General features: G+C 43.4%; 1 protein-coding gene and 1 long non-coding RNA gene across 2 annotated transcripts in view; both read left to right on the top strand.

The window, feature by feature from the left end:
- LOC135903519 (uncharacterized) overlaps positions 1-24,264 on the top strand; it is a 75,837-nt gene that overhangs the window by 35,147 nt on the left and 16,426 nt on the right. The window lies entirely within an intron of this gene.
- LOC135901840 (uncharacterized) lies at positions 5,357-9,664 on the top strand. The gene is made up of 4 exons (XR_010564282.2): positions 5,357-5,667; positions 6,862-6,918; positions 7,981-8,171; positions 9,470-9,664. It is a non-coding gene; the product is annotated as an uncharacterized lncRNA (long non-coding RNA).

Raw genomic sequence — 24,264 nt, 5'->3', positions numbered from 1 at the left:
TACGCTACGGTGAAAAACGTTATAAATTAGGAATCAATAAGATTGCGGTACTATAGTTTTTCACTACTTGATGACCACTGACAGCGCAAACGCTATGTAGCTCAATGTGCAGATTTATGTAGAAACGAAAAACTGGCGAATAACACGCTGGTGTGGAGGTCGAACCAGTACCGTGAGAAAAACCGTGATTGTGACAGCTTGGGGAAAGCCAGCCAAGTAGAAGCCCATGATCATCTGCCAAAAAGCATTTCATTGGACTCACCCATCTGTCTCTGAAGCTAACGCTCAAAATAAAGTTACGCACTGCTCTGCGTAGGCACACGTTTTCTGTTACCCGCTGCGGTAGCTTAGTGAGTATAGCGTCGCGCTACTTAAGCTCCCTGTTGCGTGTAGGATAGGAGCTAAATGAGACCACGCTGGTATGCTTAGACTGAGGCGCACATTAAAAACACCTCCAGGTGGTGAAAATTAATTTGGAGTGTTACCTACGTAGCATAACCTACCTACGTAGTATCCACCTGCTGTCTGCTTCATAACTATATTCGTGATTATGACACGTAAATCTCTTGGATTGTTTTTATAGAAAAAGCTGTATATGACTAATGTTCCGTTGTTTCTTGAGCGTCCGGAAACAGAAAGGGACTTGGAGATGCATAAGAAACCCATACGAGGGCAGGGTGGCGGCGTAGTTGTCAAAATGCGGAACAGGTTAGAACGCTCGCCGTGAACATGACGTCAAGGTTATCGCAGTATATAAGCAGGAGAGGTATCGACGCTAAAAACAGCTGCACTATCGATGGGACAGAGACTTATAGTTTGCACACCCGAAGAACAACAGGCGTAGACGGAGCGCCGGTAGGAACAGCAACGAGAATGTACACAGCGCCGGCACAAAACGACCACCGACGAAAAACGTTTCCGCGATGCGGAACAAAAACGCCAGTCTCGAGTGCGGGCACCTCCGAACGAGCAACGACGCCAGACTCGCAACGCAAAAAATGACAACCACTCCTGTCTCCGAAGGCAGAATGGCAGTGAAATCGCTTTTCTTTTCATTTGAGAGCTTTGACTGTCGTCAGCTTTCGCTGCCATTCCATCTTCACAGAGTGGAATGGTTGCCATTTCTTAGCGTTTTTCTGTTTTTAGCCATGTTGTTAAAGGCCTTGGGTCTTCAATGTAGGCTTACTTCAGTCTAGCGATATTGTTTATATCAACATTTTTTTCTGCGTAAAATACATATAGGCGCTGCGACTCGAAACACATCGCAAAAACACATGTCTGTCAATGAAAATGTGCACCTTAAGGAATGGTAACTCAAAAACCGAAAGAATGACAGTGCATGTACGTGTTTTTTAAGTGCAGGCCTTGCGGCAATTTCAGGCGCTATATATCCTACAACTGCGTGAAGCAGAGGAAAGCATCGAATGACTGTTTTATTCTTTATGCGGATATGGACAAATTTCTTTCTAGTCATTTTTTCCAAACCTTTTCCAGGCATCTCATTAAGGTGTAAAATGACAACAGCTGAACGAGATGTCTTGTAGGCGTCTTTCTTAGGAGGTCCTGCAGACCTCCTAAGAATTTTTGTGGCCGTCTCGAATAGTGGTAAATTTCTTAACCCATTTTATCTGATCCAAGACGGCTACAAGACGTCTAGTGCTCAGTGGAACCTCTTATGATATCACGCAATCTCTTGTAGAAAGGTGCAAGGGAAAATTGAAAGAAAACAGCTGGAATAGTACAACACTGCACAAGTTGGAAATGAACACTACAGTGCAACAATCTACCGACATAGACCCGTACTTGTGAGAAATATGCATCACCGTGTGAAATCCGTGTGAAATCTGCATCTTAATGAATGCAGTGGACTAGTGTGCAAATTTGCACTGAATTGTTGCAGCGCGGGCACGCGCGCCGTGAATAAGCTATGTTGGTCATTGAAATATGCATTGCAATGCGCACGTCAACACGTTTATTAATATGAAGGAAAGATTACGTATCGCTCTTTCAACAGGGTAATATTATAAAACCAGGGGACTGCTTGACAAGAGCCACATGATGACCTTTTCGAGGAAAAAAGCAATATAACACAGGGGCGGGAATGACGTGGGACACACGGATTACTCTCTCTATCTCTCTATCTATTATTCTCTATCTTAATACTACAAAATTTAGATATTGAATGATAAGTAAGTGAAATTTTTCATCTAAACCTCTTGTTCCTCTGGAAAAAAATATTTAAAGCACTGTTTAATAAAGGCAACGTTTCTATGTTGCACAGAAAACAGCTGATTGGTTTCTCTGTATTAGTACTTATTTCTGACAACGAAGCTCAAGACAAAAAGTCTTGGCACATTTCTGTGGCTCGGACTGCCCCAGTTCTGCAGGTTTCTGGGGACCTGCACTTCCCGGCTCCTTCATTTGCGTTTCCGCAGTACTTGTAGACAGCCGTCGTGGTTGCTCACTCGCTATGGTCTCGGGCTGCTAAGCGCGAGGTCACGGGATCGAATCCAAGCAGTGGCGGCTGCACTTAAATGGGGGCGAAACGCGAAGACACCCGTTTACATAGATATAGGTGCTGTTTAAAGAACCCCAGGTGATCGAAATTTCCTGTGTCTCTGACTACGACGTGCCTCATAATGAGAACGTCGTTTTGGCACGTAAAACCCCACAAAAATTATTTTTACTTTTATAGGGAAACGAACATAATTTATTGACCAAGTACATTTTCCAAATGCCTGATAATCTTGCAACGCGTTGTGAGATAGAAGCACGGGAAAGAGAAGCACGATTTGTAAACAGAATATTTACGGAGAAGGTGAAGATAGGCTGAATACGCGCCGCATCCGGGTGATTGCCGTCTTCTTCATTAGTTCAAGGAGGTGGCTCGCCACTTTTAACCCCCTTGAGGGATGGAGTGCCGGCTCGGCGCACACTAAGTACTCTAAGATGAGGCGGTGTAAATAGATGGTTTCAACCGCGATACGTGCACAACCTTAGGAGATGACAATGTAGATTTTGAATAACTGTTGAGTGGCGCGATCTCATAGTTAACGTCACTACATTAGCTTCAAACCTTTTAAGGTCAGGTTTAGTGCGACAAAAGCTCTTGGGAAAGAGCTAAACTATGAGATTGAGTTTGAGAAGTACAAGAGATCCTGGAGAAAAGCAGAGGCGGCGGTCGTTGCGGTCATAGTGGTCATTATGAAATAATTGCAAATCAGATGGGTTCCAGATGATTGCGTGCCACACTCTAAGAAAAAAGAGAGTAAAAAGTGAGTCACGGCAACTTGACTCTCTTTTTTCTTCCGAAGACCCACTTTTACGCGAGTACAGTCAGAAAACAAGAGTCAACATTTGCGCATGGGTCGTTTGACTCTCTATAGCACGCGAAGAGTCGTCGTTGGAAAATCGCCATTTCTCTGATATTTGAGATGAGTCTGGCGAGAGAAAGATTTTAATGCAGGAGAAGAAATACCAGATAAACTCTTCTGTTTTAGGCAGGCCCTCGGGTTCCTGTCCTGGTTGTAATGCGATGTATCATTCTTTCATCCTTGTCATGTTCTGCAATTACTTCGAACTCTATATATTGATTTTCCTTGACCACGTTTGTTGATACCTCGCACGCTTAAGCGATAGCTGGTTTCCTATGCTAAGGAAGACCTGGATTTGCCACACTGGATTCTGACCATAAGTAAATCTAAAAAAAAGTATTGGCTACTAAAGAGAGCACAGCAACGAGATAAGTTCAGTAGGCGCCCTCAACAGTGTCGATTGTAAGTGTAATTCCGCGACTTAAAATTAAATTTTGAAGATTTAAGTTCAAAAATCAAGATCTTGTTATGAGGCGCACGGTAATGGAAAGCTGCAGATTTATTTTCAGCAGCTCGGGTTATTTAACGTGTACGGAATCCACGGTCCGTTGGAATGCGACTGCCGCGGTTGTGGTTGGACCCGTCACCTCGAGCTCAGCAGCGCAACACCAAAGCCACTGGGCTACCGCAGTGCGTTGCGTTCCGCGACCAGAAACAAATATTAGTGTATGCAACACTGCTTTGGAACCCCTTAGAAATATAAAAACAATAACACAGCAGTTTCACCCCAATGCTGCATTTACCACTGCACGAACTATTGCACGAACCAAGGTTCGTAGTTTCATCGGCTGAATAAACTGCAGTAAACATTCGCTTACTCCTGAAATTAGCAAGCACTGGGTCACGCGCGCACGTGCAAACATCAACAGATCTCACTCAATGACGGCGAACACTCGCTGTCACAGCGTTGGCGTGATGAAGGGCGCGAGCAGAGCGGGCCGAACGCTTCCGCTGCCTCTTTCTTCAAAGCGTCTCCGAAAATCTGCGCTATCTGAGCACACCCTTACTCCACTCCACCCCCCCCCCCACTCCCAGCTTTGCATCCATCGGACATTATTTCCAAAACGGAGCGAGGGTGGCGCAAGACCGGGCTAGAGCAATGGCTAGAGGAGGAGAAGCGCGCTAAACTAGCGCCTCCCTCTCCCGGCTTGTGCGCGTTTTATCACGTGACCTCCTTAGATAATTGACTTGGGGCGCCCATCCAGCCCGGCTCAACCTCGAACACTTCCTTTAACGCGCACAGTCAACGGCGCGGGATGGGATCTTATCGCACTTGACTTTATACGTAAGCTCGTGGTAAAACCGACAGATATATTTCGACGGTTGTGCCCATAAACTGCTATCGCAAAATTCGCAATAAACAGAAAATTTTACTGAGGACCAACAACGCTGCTTCTCCTCGTCGTGATACAGCGGTGAACGATATTTCGGGAAAATCTGTTGCTAAATCTCCGTCAAACACTACGCTCGCATTTGGTGACAGCGGAACGCAGTCGCAAGATATTGTGGAGAAAATACCGAAGTTCTGGCAGCTTCAGGTGCACTAGATTATTCAGTAACGTCGGCGGCTTTGTAGTTATACCTTACATCAGAGCAAACTGCACTCGACAGAGATCAAGGGCAGCCGCACCGTTTTAGCTAAGCAAATTAAGAACAATTACGCCGCGTCTTCCCACTTCGAGCACGCCCCGACAGCCCAACGATAGATATTTCAAACGTAACCGCACTCGGACGAGCAAATTTTGCTTCTGCGAAATGAACGTAGCGGGTATTTCAAGACGCGTGTTAAATTCACGGCTGTTTCATTCGTGAGCATTACTTACGTGACGTAAAATTATCAGTGACCTAAACAGTTCTTGTTTTAACGCAAGAAAAGAAAACCGAAACTAGATGTGCGGATTCAAATGATCCAAAGCCGAAGCCGTCAATAGTATGACGCCATTTTTCAGTTGTGTTGCATCTCGCGCGAGTACGTTGTCGTCGAGTGGTGGTTCTTTATTCTATGGAATGGTTCTGAAAGCGCTGTGTTAGGGGCGACTGCAACCAGGCGTTGCGGCAAGTTACGGTGGGAACTTCTGTCCGTGCTGTGTGATTGCGACGAGGACGACTGCCGCCAGCAGCGGCGTGTCGCCGATTTCGTTTGCCGACATCAAGCAAGTGCAGCGCCGGAAGTGTTGCGTTTTGCACTGCATTTTCCTTGTGATATGGGAGATCGCAACGCAGAGACGACCAGATGCATACGAAAGACTACCAGCGGAGAGTGACCTGTGCCATATTTCTCTTAACCTCTCAGGTAAGCATATCAGCTTTTGTTCCGAGTTTACAAACGGGGCGTAATCGGCCCTTCCGGCACGGATACATTTTGCGCCACGTTTCTCTTGGCAGTTCACAGACGTTTCTTAGGCATGCGTGGGCGTATGTATGCGAAAATACTACTGGCAGACGGAAGCCTCAGGAGAGCATCTGAAATTATAGCAAAGCTGTACTGCCATAGATAAACACCGTTCTTAACGACTCCAATGACGAGTGGCCTGTCGCATCGAAAAATCCGTAGAATACCAAGTACTGCGTAATTTGAAGTGTAGTGTGACCAGTGTGACTTTCGCTGGCGAAGACAGGTTGTCGAAAAAACAGTAGTCTATTCTGAAGATTTACTAGCGCTTTAGGTATATTACCGCGAATAATAAAAACGCTACCACGCTGTATGGCAGTGTCAGGCGATGTGGCAGCACAGATATTTTCGTACCAGTAAGGCGGCTGCATGCACGAGCAAACAGACACAACCCTTTAAAAGCGCTGAAACAGAACAAATTAAATGTGCATTTGGCGTCAAGTCGGAAACACATTGGCTTGCAGTATAAGCCGATGTATAATGCTATTATTTTTTGTCATCTTTATTTTCACGGTTGTAGATATTTAAAAGCATGAATTTGCTGCAACCTTTATATAGTAAATCCTACTAGGCGCACTAAACCTGGCTGTGTTGAGTAGAGAATTTGTGCTATACCTACTGGATTTTCTATTTTGAGTCCGGTGTTTTATGAAAAAGAGGGTCTTTTTATTTGTAGTCTTATGTTAGTGCAGATATTCGGCAAGCAGAAATGAGTTGATTGCAAAGTTGTATCTCCCGGTGAGCTGCACATGAACCCAAGTTTATCCTGTCTTGGCTATTGTAAGGTGCATATAACAATTTTAAGTATATACACCCGTAGTTGGCTTTGTCACTGTAGCGTATTTTGTAAAAGTAGAATGTTATGATTATATTACTGTTTTCATGCAAAAATACATTTTTTTCTTGTAAAACGAAACGCTCACATCATTGAATGAAATGAGGTGTGGTGTATTTTTCTACTAATTTAATAAAGGAAATTTCGTCTGCGGTGTATCAGAGATTAGTTTACTTTCTTTTACTAAACAATGCATTATCTCCTCTGCTACTGCTGTTCTTCTGTGTATCTTTGTAATCTTGAAATGTACTTTATTTTAGGTATTCAAGAAATGGCAACATCCAGAAGAAGACGCCATCTTATCCAGCACGTTATGGGTGAGACAGATCGTAGCAGGCACTTTTGCATATCTCATTAGCATATGATGCTATTTGTTTTAATTTTTGTGTCTACTTTCCTGGCCTTTTTCATTTCAGCATTATTGTGCAAAGGGTAATACTTTTACATCTAGATAGAGTAATCGTCCAAAAGAGAGAAACATGGCTGTAGGAGACGACACACATAAGCCTCCTTTGTCCGTATCTCTATGTTGCGCAGTTACTCTGTCATTATCTACCAACAAGCACAAATTCTTCATCAGCTACATTTTCTAATTCTCCGTTATTACAATTTAATTGATACAACATTGAAAGTACAGAGGTTCACAGGAAGACAGAGACTTGAAATGATAAGAGCCGTAGAACAAGGAGCATCGCTGGAGCCAATGTTTCGACAAAGAGAAGGAGATAAGTTTTCTTGCCAAACATTGGCTCCAGTAAAATTTCTTGTTCTATCACTATTTACGATTAAAAGACAGCATTAGTGCTCTTGCTGAAGTATTATGCATTATGGAATAAACATTTGCAGGGTTAAATGTCAGGAATGTGAAATTTCTTGTGTATTTTATTGCTACAGCGAAAGCCAGAAAAACAAGATGTAGAGAACCACATTGTTATTTGTCACTACCCAGTTTGGCCAGCTTCATTCAGAGCTTGCACTTTGTTCCATTAATGACTACTGGAATTCATTAATTGAATTGCTTTGTGATTTACTTATATTCAGAGATATTGAACTTGTTTTAATGCAGCTTAACATAGTGCATGTAAAAAATATACAATGACATTTTAAGAGGCTTGCAGTTGACTAGCAAATCACTTGATGGTATGTGCTCAGGTTACCATTGAGCTTCCACGCACAAATCGGATGCACATTTTTTTTTTTCATTGCTTGGATTTTCATAAACATAAGTACCATTTCTTCTTTGGCGATTGTCTAGTTGTGTTGTAGGACCTAACTGTTTACATTTATTTGTATTGGTATCCATGTTACATGGACAGCTGAATTTTTCTTGTAAACTGTGACATGGTAGGACTAAGAGCGTTTGTGCAAATTTGCTGCAGGTACACTCTGGTGGCTCCCGCCCCTGCATCCTACGACCACCGTGTCCTCGCTATGTTCACTAGGGAGTTCGAAGCCTTTGGAGGCTCCTGCCACTGCGTCCTGCCAGCACCGTGTCCTGACTACGTCCACTAGGGAGTTGGCAGCCTTCGTGATGATGCCAAGCAGGCTGGAAGCTGACAGAACGATCGAGGTAAATATATGTAATTAAGTGGCAAATTTTTGAGTGAAGTGGCTTGTAGCCACTCAGCAATGAAAGAATTAACTTCGAAGCAGTTTAGACTCCCTGCTATCGGTGCAGGAATGCTCAAGTCCATCCATTTTGCCTTAGCCGCCAAGAGGCTATGTGGATTAGACAAAATGCGATGCAAATTTTGAAACTAGTAGGAGACCAATTGTACAATTTTTTTTCTTGCTTGACACAAAACTGCTTTGATAAAGCTTTAGCAATTTAAAAACAATACAGTGTACTTTCATACATGTTACTGGGCATAAATTTACTAGGACTGCCTCAACAGTAAGTATGCCGATAAACTTGCACCAAAACTGACTTTTTTTGCTAGTTCATCCTCATCTGTGTGCACTGTTGCATAATTTATCTTCCTGAAACCAGTTTTTGCTTGCAGCACAAGTCCTAAATATGTGGATTACATAAATTTGCAGCTTTTGCTGTAAGCGAGTTCTGTGAAAATAAAGTTAATAGGCCATTTTGTCCATTTTTAATGACCCATAATAAACTGAGCAGTGGCTAATAAGCACTTCAATTTTTGGTGTAAGGCCTCTCTTTATTGTCCTAAATAATTAGGCCCCCTTAATGAAGGAACCAATTTTTTGGCTATGCCTTTTATGATGCATAGTTTGGTGTGTTACACAAGTATTTCTTGAAATTAACATTTGTCTTATATTGAAGGGCCTCCAGTTTTCCCAAAAGAAATTTCAAGTGGTCGTGTGCCAGGTCAGGACAGCTCGCATGAAACAGCCTACTTACAGAAATAGGGAGGGCCATACCCGCCATGGTTGCTCAGTGGCTATGGTGTTGGGCTGCTGAGCACGAGGTCGCAGGATTGAACCCCGGCCACGGCGGCCGCATTTCAAGGGGGGCGAAATGCAAAAGCACCCGTGTACTTAGATTAAGGTGCACATTAAAGAACCTCAGGGGGTCGAACTTTCCGGTGTCCTCCACTACGGCGTGCCTCATAATCAGAAAGTGGTTTTAGCACGTAAAACCCCATTATTTGAATTTTTTTAGGGAGGGCTGAGTACACTTGACTTTATGTTAAGATACTATTATTGATATACAAACGACGGAATGAAACATTCTGTCCTATAAGCAGCTCTTCACATTCATTTATACTTTTGCACATCTGTATACCTCAAGTCTGTTGACTTAAGTCTGTTTTCATTATCTGCTATGTGCAGATGGTAAACTTCAGGTTTGCCCTATGATGGAGAATATTTTGTTGCTTATAGATATGGATCTGTGTTTTTCAGGTTGCCTCGAAATTTTACCCAAGCCGTGCCACACACTTGGGCCAGGCCTCTTGCAAACGACGTATAACCAGGCTCAACGCAGGATATCGAGTGAGTCCGGAGATCGAGGCAACCTGCTGTGCAACCAGCGTGCAACCTTTGGTGACCCTCAACATGTTCCACCTATTTCACCGCTGCACTCAGCTTCCACCTATCCAAACCGCACCACCAGCTGTGGTCACTCATCGAACCATGGATGAATGTTGGGGTGGAGTGATTTGAAGAGACATTTTTTTTGGTCTCTTCAAATCCTTAGCAAATACTTCTGTTATTATAATTAATATGTGTCTTTAGTGCCTAGTTTTTAATGGTTCCTTTCTATTAGAATTCTCGCCATCGATTCCTGCTATTATAATGTATGTCTGTCTTTATGCACAGTTTTTCATAGTTCTTTTGTACTTGTCTGTGTAATTGATAGGTTCATACTTCTTGTTATACAGAAGGCTAAAATGCAAACTTACGGCATTTTTTTCTTCCTTTTGATAATCTACAGCACTGCAAAGTGTTCAAGAAATGTAACCCAACGTGGGCTCTGGTGCAGGAAAAATTTAGGAGCAATATAGAGTACTTATTTCAAACACCCATTATTTTTGGAAAAGTAAAGAATATAGGAGCACAAAAAAGAAAATATTAAACCAGAGAAACATGAGTTCCCCTCATAAGTCTGATAATAATGTGACTTCCCTTCACTGTAAAGACACCAGTAATATACTCGCATACAAGGTTTGAAACAAGAAAGCTATGATGCCCTTGGCATTTCTCAGTGCCTATTTGTCACACTTACAAATGTCAAAGGCATCGTAGGTTTCATGTACACATTGGTTGTGTTACACTTTTGAGTATTGCATTTCTCAAACAGAAAGGTTTACAGCAGTGCTTTAAATAGCAAATGCATTTCCTAATTTATTAGTGCAAGAGGAACAGTACAGATTATGTAAAAATTTTTTTACAGACTATATGTCCATGGATGCACGCTTCTGATGACATAACAGTGACGTGGTCGTGGGATGAATGACTTTATTTCAGATTTAAATATTGGCTTCCAGGTCTGGGTTAGTCTCCTACACTGAATAGTCTAGGTAACAGCCCATTTACCAGAGAAAGTGAATTAAACTAGAAATTATGAACATCAACAGATCTTGTTTGGGAAATTAATGTGACAATCAGCAAGGTTCTTTGGGTATTCATTTCCAAATTTGTAGGATATATTTTATGACTGGTTTCATTATTGTGAGAACAAATATTTGTTTATTGTCACACTAGAGTTGGCTGCCCCCATTTGTATACAACCCCTTTACGTGCTAAAAATTCAGTGTGTTACTCTATTTACTCGCATATTGATCGCACTTTATTGTAAAAAAAATTTACTCAAATTCAGAGGTGCGATCATTACGCTGGGTAAATTTCCCACAAAAAGAAAAAAATATATCCTCTGGCATTTGCTACGGGATGACAACAGGTCAACAAAGAGGTGGCTGCCTCTGTATGTACTGCGGGACACACACACAAAAAAAAAACATGGTGGCCGGCAGAGCAAGCCGAACGCGCCGAACACGATTTTTTTGTCTTTTCGTGAATACATTACGTGCATTCAAACAGTTTCTTCTGTATCAGTAATGAGTAATATCGGCAAGTTTGCAGCAATAACATAGGCATGTCCGCTTTGAGGGGACAGAAACAGATGGGCGCGCTTAGCTGCCTGGGACATAGGAACACATAACGGGCATGCTGTGGAAACTGCGGCATTTGTCTTCACCACTATCCTAATATGGCACGTTTCCGCTAAGGGTGGGCGAATATCTTAGCTGCGTTACAAACATCGGCGAATGAATAGGGTACACTTCTAACGTATCGCTGTAAACGTGGCTGCTATCATTGCCACTCGCGATTTGTTGCGTGCCCACAAGTGCAGACGAGAAGAAATGAAAGACGCCTTTTTTGTTGTTTTTGTTGACCACAACCATTACAAAGCCTACACATAATAAAGGCAAGTTTGGTTGTAGCTTTTTTTTGTCATATAAGTGCAGAAAGTGATGGAAGGAATGGAATGGGGCATCTGCTTAAGAATGTTTGGTGCGTGCAGACTGCTTGGTTTGTCTTGAAGAGTTGTTCTCATAGCAGTTGACAGATGGTAAGCGCGTTCATTATTAGATAGACTTGGCACATGACATATCGCTGCGGCAAGTTTGGGGTGCAATCTTACACGAGAAATAAAAAAATCGAATTTCGACATCAGAATTTAGGGGTGCGATCATTATGCGAGTAAATACGGTATTAGGTTGTTTTTGGTTTTACGCACTCAGTGTTAAGGGATGCAAATGGTGACATACAACAGAATGCAAAAATGACTAATGAATGCAAGCAGGGCGTGGGGCTTTTTAGGCAGATGCATGCGTGTGCTATATATAAAGCTCCCCATGGTATGCCTGAAGGCATTTTCTAATACTTTGGTAGAAAACACTGACACCCACTTATTAAGGGGAAATACTCCTCAAAACAACTTTTTTATATATTTGCACTAGAGATTTGAATATACTGTCATTCATAAAGTGTTTTATTAGATTTGAATTGTCATTGATTTTTGTGTAGCTGCTGTTCTTTAGTTATGGTCCTACACAGTGGCAAAATATTCTTGTGGACACTTTCCTGTGTATAAAATTTTCAGAAATAGCTTCATGCTGTATCTTATTTAGCTAGTTATATACTGCAAAGTGATGACACCTATCGAAACGGCTTGTACAATTACTGGAACTATGCAAAAAATATTAGACCACATTAAATAATTTTACAGATTGCACTTTCAATGAGTTATCAGCATTCTGCATATCTTGAATAGTATGTATGCCAAATTTCGTTAGTATAGGACAATTATAAGTGCATAAGGTTATTGTCATGCTAATGTGAGAAAAAGTTTTTGAAGTATATTCTAATTTTTTTTTCACAATAGCATGAGAAGTATGCAAGATTAGTAAGCAGGCCTGTCTGCCTGCCTACTAATCTTGCATACTTCTAGTAACTTTACATGCTGTTTGAATAGATATTGACACTTTGCAGTCTACAAAGAGCTGAGTTAGCTGCAGCACACTGCTTTTTGTGAAAATTTAATACACAAGAAAGTGCCTGCAAATATGACTATGTATTTTGCTGTTGTGTAGGACATAACTCGAGAAGCAGCTAAACAAAAACTAATGGAATATATAAAATCTGCATGAAGAACTCTACAATTGGCTCTCTTTTCAAACCTCTAGTAAAAATAATAAAAATATTTCCAGTAATATTCAATCAACAAAATGTTCCCCTTGCTACAGTGACCTACAACATAGCGACAAAAGTTTAAGGGAAGTCCTCTTGTCAAAGCGACTCTGGGCTGTCTTCCCAAGGGCTTCTGTTAAAGACTGCATTTTCCTGCATTTGTCAGGAGAGAAATGCAAAAATGTTTGTGAATGTGAAAATGGTATTGGCACACTAACAGAAAAAAAGACAGTTCTGTGAAATGACGTCTACTTTGTAAGAACTCAGACTAGCACCAGTTCTGAGATACACATACCGAAAAGGTAATGATCAAATAGATTTCTCTTTCACACAGAATTGTCCCACAAGGCTTACAGAACTCAATGTTTGTCATGTACAAGCAGATTATGTGCCAGATGTTTTTTATGCTCAGTAAATACATAAATCAGTCATGCGAGGTGTCTCACTTTAGGTTGCAAGTTCGAACTTTTTTTTATCTTGCTTGTTTTTATTTTGTTTCCTTTGTGAGCATGAGTGAGTTGGTGACCTTGGCACATATTGTCAAAACTGTTTCTTCATCACTGGGAATCGCAAAATTTCATTTACACATTAAATTCCCAGTTACTGATATGGTAGGCTTCGAGCTTAATTCCCTTATCTTTCATATGTTTATCTACCAAGTAGTTTTATCGTACATTGAAACATATCCATGCAATGCAGAGTGGGCACCCAAATTATAAATATCTGTTCTTGCTTTCTACCCTGCTCTGGTGTTTTCAAAACCTAGCATTGGTGCAATGGCCTGTCTGCATCTGTAGAAAAGTAGTGAAGTGGCTAAGGTAAAGGTCAACAACATAATTAAGATACAAAGCAAAAATATAAGCTCGTAGTTGTCCCCAATAACCAGAGTTTTGCTTAGAATTTAAAAAAAAATGGACATCCTGCTCGGGTGTGAGAGTTGCTTTGGGCACCAAGGGGACTACGTAGCACCTGTGCTAGTGTACAGAAAGCAAAAAAAGATCACTCCAGATTGGAGCCGCAGCGGAAAGTTAAGCACAGATGTTTTATTTCACGCACCATTAATGTGGCTTATCATCTGCTCCTGTTGTATGGGAACGCATACATTGGGAAGACAATCCTTTGCGCTATTGTTACCTTAGCGGGACACCAGAGAAAGGTAGAAATAAAGAAAATCGAGAACAGGTATTCACACTTGGTTGCACACAGTGTATTATCTGGAAGTGTTTCACTCTACAAAAGACTACTGTCATAGATAATCAATGACAAAGACAAAAGAATTAAAAGAGGTATGTGTCAGTCATCCGTCCGGGACCTCCAGTGTTTATAGAAACACTTCTTTCTGTATATGTGCCAAGCCGTAGGGAGGCTTTATGTAACTCAGTCATGCTTGCTTAGTTAAAGATTGGAATAAGGGAAATCACAAGAACATTGTATGAGTGATTTGTAGATGTGGCACCTAATGTAACTTATTCATGTATGGGCTGAGGATAGATTACAGCCAGTGCATAATGTGCTCTTACAGGATGACTTGTGATGAGTAAAAGAAGCCTTCCTCACATATTCCTCTTTGTTTCTTCTGGATCTTTGTGCACTATGTGTATTGTTACAGCTGCGTGCATGTAGCTGGGTATAGTTTGTGTTCTGCTTCCTTCCTTGTCCTCATAATTCATACGCCATCTTTGCCGTAACAAAATACAGCTACCTGTGCTACTTATTTTGTCAATGTGTTTGCATTATGGAAAGTTTTGTATTAGCGGTTATTTCTACCTGTGAAATTGCCTGTGTCAGCTATTATACTTAGTCTTGCAAAAGTATGTTTCTCAACATAAATAAATGATCAGTATAAGTGTTGCTGTATTTATTTTTTGTAATTTTGTCAGTTATGAAGTTTTTATACACTGTTGAATGTTGTATAACAGAATAAAATTGATGCACAACTTTTTAATGTGGTGTTTTTCAGATCAATTTTCATCTCACGCTAACATGCACAAATTGTGTGGGAAAAAGTGCCGACAAGAGTACCATAAGGTAAGACAGCTGTTTTTACTGTTAGATTGGATTATCAATTGCCAACCAGTTGTTTTTAACAAGCATAGTATAATGCATAGATAATGTAATCTAAGTTGGAATGTTGTTTTTATTGCACTTGATTATATGGGTCTCATTTGCACATAAGTGCAGCCTTTCTTATTTGTTTTGTGTAGCTTACTTGCTTAGAATGTTAAGTCGTAAGTTTAGAACAGGGAAATAGGTTGAACTTATAAATCTTTTGACATATTATAAGAGACTTGTGCGGTGGTGAATTAAACTTCTACATGAGTTGCATAATATTTTGGGGTCTCATCAAGGTTCTGAGTGGCATTGCAGTGTCATGCATATGCAGCTGCAGGCTACATATTGGATTTTGCTTTTGCTACATTTTGCTTGGTTGGCTATTGATTCCAGTTTAATAGTAATGAGAACTGTCTTGCTTTCATAGTGATTCTGCACTGACTGATACATTTGATTTTTCCAGAAGACAATAACGAAGATCGATGAAATATTAACTTTTTCTTGCTAGCCTGCCATGTGCTTTTTGGCACGTTTACTGTGGATTCTTTGTTATCCTATGTTGTCTTTTCACAGTAGTCTTCTTGAGAACTAGCCGTAGTCGTCTGTACTTACCGCAAGAGTTGTTGACACATTTTGAAAAGCGGCTCGACACTGCCATCCAAGATTGAAATGACTTACATAGATCAGTTGCTTTACTTTATTTGCAAGAGACCGGCACCACGCACTAAGGATAACTTGACACACACTGCTGGAGTCATCAGACTCATCTAGAATTGCGCCGGAATCATTCTTGCAGTGTTCATGTGACACTTTATCTTGAGTCGTCTGACTCATCTAGAATTGTTAACTGACTCCCTTAGCACTAGTCTTGTAACCCTTTTGAGAGAGTATAGGCGACTACTACAACAGAGTATGCATGACTATTGTGTGCGCAGTCGCGCAAACACCTTGTATGGAGCACAGATAGTCTCGGGACTCTCTGCCAAAAGAGAGTTCGGGTGTCTCCCACAAAGTGTGTCATATACGTGACGAGTCCAGACTCTTCGAAAAGAGTAAGGGATACTCTTTTTTTTCTTAGTGTGCAGATGGCTTCGCGTAGCAGCGTAGCGGGCGTAGTCTGTGCTATTTTGTATAACAGAAGGTATCTGTGGGTCGAAACGCAATGCTGCGTGGTGGGGAAACAGTAGATAAAATGGCGAAAAACCTACCATGTCGTGACGAGATGAGTTGTACGCGAGCACGGCGTATCGCAAAGTGTTGTCTTAGTCGCAAAGATCGTCACACATCTACATCGCCAGCATATAGGTTAAGAAGCGGTTCAACCTCTCGGTGGGCCCCTTTTCTGCGGGTGGTATGCAGTAGTGAGCGTACGCTCCACAGTACAGGAAGGAAGGAGGTCATTAGTGACTTTGGACAGGAAGTGGCGGCCTTGGTCACTGAGAAATTGCCTGGGGCTACCACGATGAAGAATAACGTCATGAAGTAGGAAATCGACGTCAGTGGCGCAACTAGTCGGCAAAGCTCGTGCGATGACACAACGTAGCGTAATCAGTCGCAATTGCTACCTACTTGTTCCCTGAAATAGATATAGGGAATGGGCCAAGGTGGTCAAGACCAATGTGGTAGAATCGATGCTTGGGTATGTCCATGGGCGGCCGCAGGCCTGTAGGCAACTCCAGGGGTCGTTTACGCCGCTGACAAAGTCAAACTCAGCAACATAGCGCCGAACAGATAGGTACAGATCAGTCCATAAACACCGGTGCCGCACGTGCTCGTGTGTGCGGGGTACACGAACATGGCCAGCTGTTGGGGCATTATGGAGATCTTTGAGAAAAGTAGCGCGAAGTTGCTTGGGGAAAACAAGAGAAAGCTCCGGAACATCCGAAGTTGTACTACGACGGTATAGAATATCGTAGCGAAGCTCAAACAGGCAAAGCCATGGGCTCAGCTGATGGGAATGGAGGCGACCCATTAGAGATAGTAGCATTCGGTCACTTTTCTGTTCAGCGCGAATGTTGGCTACATATGAAACAGCCAAGACGATGTCACCGGTATCACGTAGGTTGGCGTCGGGATGGGCGACTGGGTAGTGTGATAAACAGTTAGCATCTTGGTGCATTGGGCCATACGTATAGAGAACGTCACAGGTGCACTCCTGGAGCTGTTATGCCCAGTGCCGAAGCCTTCCTGTAGGATCCTTCAGTGGCGAGAGCAAGCAAAGGGCGTGGTCGTCCATGACGGCAGAAAACGTACCGCCATTTAAATATAGGTGAAGTGTTGTCAGAGCCCAAACTAAACAGAGGTACTCATTCTCATGTATCTAAAAATTTCGCTCCGACGACGAGAGAATGCGGCTGGCGTATGTAATCCATGACACGTGCCTGTCATTCTGGTCTTGAGTGGTGGCTGCAGCTATGCAGTAACCACCAGCGTCAGTGCAAACTTCTGCAGGGGCGGATGGGTCAAAAGGCGTCAAGATGGGCGACGGTGCGGGTAAACGTGCCAGGGCCGTGAATGCGGTAGCTTAGTCATGACCCCACGTAAAACAGACGTTCTCCTTGAGTTGGCGAGTAAGTGGCCGAGCAATGCTTGAAAAATTCCGGACAACGTATCCGAAATAACAGCGGAAGCCGACGAAGCTCCAGAAATCTCTGACTGAGCGAGGAACAGGAAAGGCCTAGATGACACGCACTTTGTCGGGGTCAGGTTAGACACCACCACTAACACTAACCACTAGCAGTAACAAGGTTATCAAGGACGGTGATAACACGTGGAGTGGAACGTCACGTGGATGAGCTGACTTTCAGGCTAGCGCGGCGAAACACATCGAGTGTGGCCGACAAAGATGGTTTAGGTGGCTCTCAGCAGTAGGCGAAAAGAAAAGTCAGAACAATATGAGATTTTTTTTCATTCTGAGTGCAACTAAAACTGCTGTCTCTATCATTTTATTTCGAAAATCATGTTTGGCAAGGCATCATTTTCTCAATTTGACAGAAAACAAACAAGCAGTTGTACTGTTCAAATGAGTTCTTATTTTTGGCAACGAAGTTATGATTACAAGCTGTCCGCGGCTTTCTGCAGCGCTGTTGCCCTTGTTCACCAGAGCATCATGTAGCTCTGCTGAGACCTGCACGTTGCTCCGTAGCTCCTGCCTCAGCAGCCGAATCTTTGGTGGTGCCTGCTGAGGGAGAGCAACATAACTGGCTTGCTTATAATAGCCTAATAGGCATTTTCAGTGCACATTTGTGAATAGCAAAGTATTATGAGCTTTGCATGCTCTGCAAAAAATTTTCGTTTTAAATAGTTAAGGAAAGGTTGAGTTAAGAGAAGTAGCTTTGTTCCTGTTAAATTTAGTCTAGCGACACAATTATCACTTGCATCGCTTCACGGCGTGTATATATAGTCGTTGACTCATATATCGTGATTGCGTTTAATATCATCATAGAGAGGCACGACGTTTTATCTACTCACCTTTAGGTAGCGTTGGGTACACTTGTGCCGTTTTGAAATCAATAGGTTCTCCATTGTCTCTAACATCTTTCAGCGGTTTTCTTCTGCTCCTTTACATACAGAAAAACTGCGATCACAACTTGCTTCACGTCGAGACAGTTAAAGGAGTATAGACTCAAAAATGTTTGATCTTGTCCTTTGTTATGCTATAATAAGTATCTAATGACCCAATAATCATGGCACGAAAGCTAGTTTCCCTCAGAGCATGACCGGTAATTATTGGTGTCTTGTTTGTGGTGAACAGTCCAAGTTTCGGTCTCAGGGAGCAAGGAGGGGGGGCACTAGGTTTGTAAACACGGCTGCACATGTGATCACGTAAAACTGTAATATGTGCGCTGACGCGCACGCCAGCACGCTCGCCCGTGCGCGAGCTTTGTGTTAGTTGTTCATGTGCTGCGCCTGCACGTACTTTGAGATGTCCTCGCCGTAATCATTGTCGTCGTATTCGTCGTCCAGCGAACGGTGATTTCCTGCAGGAGGAAGTCACCGCCGTATTAAACGTGGCCGATCACTTTCCATTACATCCAGTACAAAGCAGCAACTCGGAAATTTGGAACTCGGAAATCGCAACTCGGCAACTCGGTACTCAGCCACTCAGAAATTGCACGCACTGCTCGAGGAAGTACGAACCTGTCGTCGAGGGTGCCTTGGGAATGAAGCATATTTCGGAGCATGGCACAAGTCGGGATAAATAGTCGGCAGAGGAGTAGGCTTAGGGGAACGTAGTCTTGATGGAAAATCCGCCTGCTCTAAGCTCGGTGGGCTTCGTTTATAGGAGGCAGGCTCAAAATGAAGCTAACAAATCTGGCTGCTCTTTAACGGGGTCCACTCTAAGGGTTAAGTGGCGCGCACGAACTCGGTTCACTTCTGCTGCTTATCGATGGCGATGGCAGGAAATGATCAAGCCAGGCAAAATGTCAATCGCGGGGAACAGTATAGGCCTAGCTCGCTGGCTGTCTGATCTGGGACCGACGCCTCCTGCGATCATTCCACAGTTTATAACAAAGCGCCTATATTCGTCCACGCAATCAACGTCTACACATTTATGGCGCTCATAAGTAACAAAACAATTAGCGTTCCCTGCGCCATTCATGACGATCAAAAAAGTTAGTGACGTTTTATTTTGGGAACGCTGGTGACTGCTGAAGCGTATAGGTGCTATGGCGCACGCGAAGCCAGCGGCCCTCGATGTGCCTACAGACCTATACTGCTCGCATCGCAGATCATATTCAAGACATTCAAGCTAGCTCGCGCAGCGACGCTAGACGCAGCAGCAGCAAGAGTAGAACGCCCACTTGTAAACTTTCGCTTACTAACTAAATAACCAACCATGGTGTCAGCACGCACCGGCAAAAAATGAACACATCAAACCTGATGACCGCGGACGCTCGCTATTAAAACACTGGCATGAGGAATCGTGGCAGCAGACGCGATTGAAATGGCCACTCGCACTATCTCTTCGACGCAAACAAAGCGGCGCGAACACAGCGCACTTAAAGCAACGAGCTGTCGGCCCAGCTATATTGCCCCCAAAGCAGATCACTTTCAAGAAAAATGCCGTGTGACCGTGCGCGGCCGAAGAACAACGACCCTCCCTCCCCTTCCCCGGAGCCACGCCCGTGATGAAAGATGGCGCGCTTCCCTACCGCTTTGTCCCTTTGCGCACGCAAGATTGAACCGAAATCGTCGGCTCACCGTCGCACTCTTTCACTCGCACACGCTGCGTACGGCGCGCGAGGATGATGTTCTCAGATGACGAACTCGTTGCGTCGTTATCGCAAACAAAACCTGTAGCAAGTGCCAGAAGAGGTCTATCCAGCCCGCCTTCGCCTATCTTCCTCCTCTGCGACGCTTCTCCTCGTTTCTCTTTCCACTCTTTACTAAACTTCATCCAGACCCTCCTCCACGTGGCAGTGCTTTGCCACGCGCTACAATAATAATAACAATAAAGGGGCAGCGAAATGCAGCCATAATGAAGCACAGAGCGCTCTGGGGATACAATAGGTACGAAGTGCTCCGGTGTATATGGAAAGGTGTAATGGTTCCAGGAGCTACTTTTGGAAATGCGGTTGTTTGCTTGAAATCAGGGGTACAGGCAAGACTCGATGGCAACCAAAGGTCAGTGGAACGCCTCGCATTGGGCGCTCGCGGGAAGACTACAAATGAAGCTGAGCATAGTGACATGGGCTGGACAACTTTTGACGTGAGGGAAGCTCACAGGAAAATTGATTATGAAGCACGACTGAGGAATATGGAAGAAAGTAAATGGGCTGGCCGAGTGTTGAGCTGTTTGTACGGAAAAAAACATTGATTCTCAGTGGAGGTAAGGAAATGGGAAGTTTGCCCGCAGGTGTGGGGCCTACAGGGTGAGCAACACAGAAAGAAAGAACGTCACGCGGAAAGTCAGGGAGGCTGAAATAGTCTCATGGGTGGCGGCAATGGAAAATAAATCTGCCATGAGTAAACTACATAAGTGGAAAAAATGAAATAAGAGAAGAAACAATTTAGGATACCACAAAGGGAAGCTGATTATTTTCGAAGAGAGGTCAGGATGCCTTAGAACGCGCACCTATAAAGCGAGATATAAGAACGAAGAAGAAGCATGTGCTTGCTGCGGTAAATCTAGGGAAATGATGGAGCATGCCTGTTTAGAACGTGATGATATCTGCCCAGTGTTTGATTTAGGCACCACTGGATTCCTTGAACCCCTTCGGTTCAGCCAGAGAAGGGGAAAGTAAACATGTTAAGAATCTAGATTAGTATGAGGTGGAAGAAGAGTAGGGATACTACAAAGAACGGAGACGTATAAAAACAAAGCTCGCTATAGGGAGTCAGAAAACTTGGTTATAGGAATTCACGGTGATTTTTTTTTTCTGTGTAAGCTCGTTAGGAAATTGGGCAGTATAATAGCAAGAGCTTGATGGCGCAGCCCACCGCCCCGTTCAAAGGGAATGCTCATAACATCCATCCATCCATCCATCCATCCATCCATCCATCCATCCATCCATCCATCCATCCATCCATCCATCCATCCATCCATCCATCCATCCATCCATCCATCCATCCATCCATCAATCCATCCATCCGTCCGTCCATCCGTCCGTCCGTCCATCCGTCCGTCCGTCCGTCCACCCATCATCAGCGCACTCCATCGTCGTTCCCCTGTGCGCGATTCTCTTCTCCTCCAGGCGCTTTCCTCCTCCACTTCCTTCCCTGTTTCGAACAAGCATTAGTCGATTCCGCTTGCTGGCCAGCTACGCTTGCGCGTGAAACACGGAAGCCATCCGAGCCACTTCGCACTGAGTATTGCTGTGGTGGCAGCGCTGACCACTTGCGAGTCGAAATCATGCCAGCGATTTACTATTTTCGACAACGTCTTATAACATTCACACTTTCGATGTCAAATTACAAGTTATCTTGTGTCAGAGAGAAACTCAAGCCGAGTTTTGAGCCGCCGTCAGCAGGGAAAGAGGCCAGCGTCATGACCAGGTAGGAAAAACACCGGGATGGAGGAGGCGGCGAGGAACTTGCTAACCGGCCCCGCACAGCCGGAACTACTACGCGAGCATTTATTCACAACTGCCTTTCCGGAGAAATTAAACTAGCTCTCCCAAAATCTGTTAGGCGTCTTAGTAGGAGGAGAACGCGACAGTCATTAACATTCTTTTGCACCAATATTCGCTCGCATAAACGCATCTCGATATAGTTTTTTCCCTCGCACAGTGGCGGAATGGAATTATTTGCTGCCTAGCATATTTACGACTGATGATTTTGTTAGGGAAATGCAGTGACATGTTTTGAATTCCCAGCCTTACAAGTTATTTATTGCATTTGGTGAATTTGTTAGGCATTCCTCATGCATGTGGATTGTGCTTTTTCTTTTTATGACCACATTTGTTCAACAAATTTCATTTGCTTCCTGTGTTTATCCCTTGCGTTGTTTATTATGTGCTTTTGTATTGTACATGAAACCCCTTCTGTACGAACTGAATCATCGGCTTGCAGTATTTCAAATAAAATTACGTATGCGCTAGCGGCGCTGTTATTGACTGAGGCCATCCGACCAAGGCGAAAGTTGTGCGAATAGTCGTACGACGCATTGCGCGCAACATGGCACCACGTGCCTCGTGCTCATGGCGGAGAAAACTATACAAGCGGCATTGTGCTGTTCCAAGTATGAAACCTCAGTTCCAAGTATGAACCAACTAGCCCTCATCAAGATCTTACCATTGTGCTGTGTTCGCACAATGCCGCTTGACCCTGCTGCACTGAACACGCACTTCGTACGCGTGTACTTAGATTTAGGTGCACCTTAGAGAACCCCAAGTGGTCCAAATTTCCGAAGTTCCCCACTACGGTGTCCCTCGTAATCAGAATGTGGTTTTGGCACGTAAAACCCCTCAAATAAAATGCATGTCATGCGTGTTCAGTGCAGCAGAGACAAGCGAGAGAGGGAGAAATCCTCCGGCAGACACGGGAAAAACTGTTGCAATGACAAGGAGAGTGCCCCACTGCGATCAACAGCTAGAAGGAGAGCACATGCGAGCAGCATGATAGACAACACAAACTCGTGACACGGCGTCTGCTCGTTTGTTTACAAACCCAGTCTGTTGATGTCAATGTCGTGAGGCGCCACACTTTGAGGTTGCCTGCGCGCATATGGTCTAAGCTGTCTTCGACGACGATATTTTGAATACAATATCCGTGTGTCCCCAAAATCGATCTCACTTGTCATCTGGACTTCGAAATGTGTTAATTTTCTTTTAAAGTAAACTATAAACAAAATGCGAGTAAAACAAACTGCTAAAAATGAAACACTGCAAACCAGCCAAACACACATATGGACTCACATGCACGAGGAAAGAAACATGTTAGGAACCTGTTACATGAACCTGTAATATGTTAGTAAAGCTGTTAGGAACCGATATCTGACCCTTGCTGATCGTATTGCTGACGGCAAGAGTTACTTTGTGAGCCGACAGAAATAATCGCTGCCTGTGAAATGTTCATCGTGGTGGTAGTACCTTCGGCACACCCACACTTTCGGGAGCCATAGAGTACGCTAGCCAAGCAGCATAATTATAATAAAACATTTCGCACAGGTTCCAAAGTTTGAGTCTCCTTCGGCGTTATAGAGTGAGAGGCGGAGGCCTGGATCAGAAACCAGCACAAGTTTACCAAACTTAGTTAAAACGCCTACAGTGACCGTTCGTTTTTCCTCTCTGTGAAGAACCAAATTAAAAAAAAATACAAGCACTAGAAACAAAGTCAAGAGCTCGTCTGAAGCCACAAGTTCGCAGATGAGACAAATCTATACACTAGCCTTGATTACTCTGGTAGCCGAACGATCGCAACTCTGGGCACTCAAGAAATAAAATTCCAGTAAAAAGTAGACATTCCACATAGGCTTGTGGGATTGTTAGTATACCGGTATAGCGTGTGTTTCCACGAAGGTATATCATATTTTTGAAACCAAACTCCTTCACATAGAGGTATCCTTCCTGCGAAGCTTTATTGTTTGCTGCGGTGTACGTTGTAGGAGAAGTCGGACGTAGTATTAGACGAAAATTACTTCACATTGCCTAACATCTACCGAATATATCTATCTGCTTCATTTAGAGCTGTGAGGCAAGGAATTGCTGCTCTCATGAAACACAAAAAACAAACACACGATGATTTCAAAGCACCCGTAGGCATGGGCGGAGGGCTGGCGGGGATTATTATTATTAAAATTTCAACAGCTTGCACTGTGTACTGCACATGACATTGAGGATCGATGGACACACGCACTGATGCATAACTGCTTAGAGAGGACCGCGCTTCCTGCTGAGCTTTTGGTACCGTGTTTACATATATGATTAAAATTAACGCTAATTTATCGTTTTAATAGCCAATGAATCGGTTAAGCAAATAACGTCTAATTATAATCCCTGTTTTCTTCG

Source organism: Dermacentor albipictus, chromosome 7 (genome assembly GCF_038994185.2).
Source record: "Dermacentor albipictus isolate Rhodes 1998 colony chromosome 7, USDA_Dalb.pri_finalv2, whole genome shotgun sequence".
Classification (NCBI taxonomy): domain Eukaryota; kingdom Metazoa; phylum Arthropoda; class Arachnida; order Ixodida; family Ixodidae; genus Dermacentor; species Dermacentor albipictus.
The sequence above is the reverse complement of the archived record's forward strand: the minus strand, read 5'-3'. Positions and strand labels throughout refer to the sequence as shown.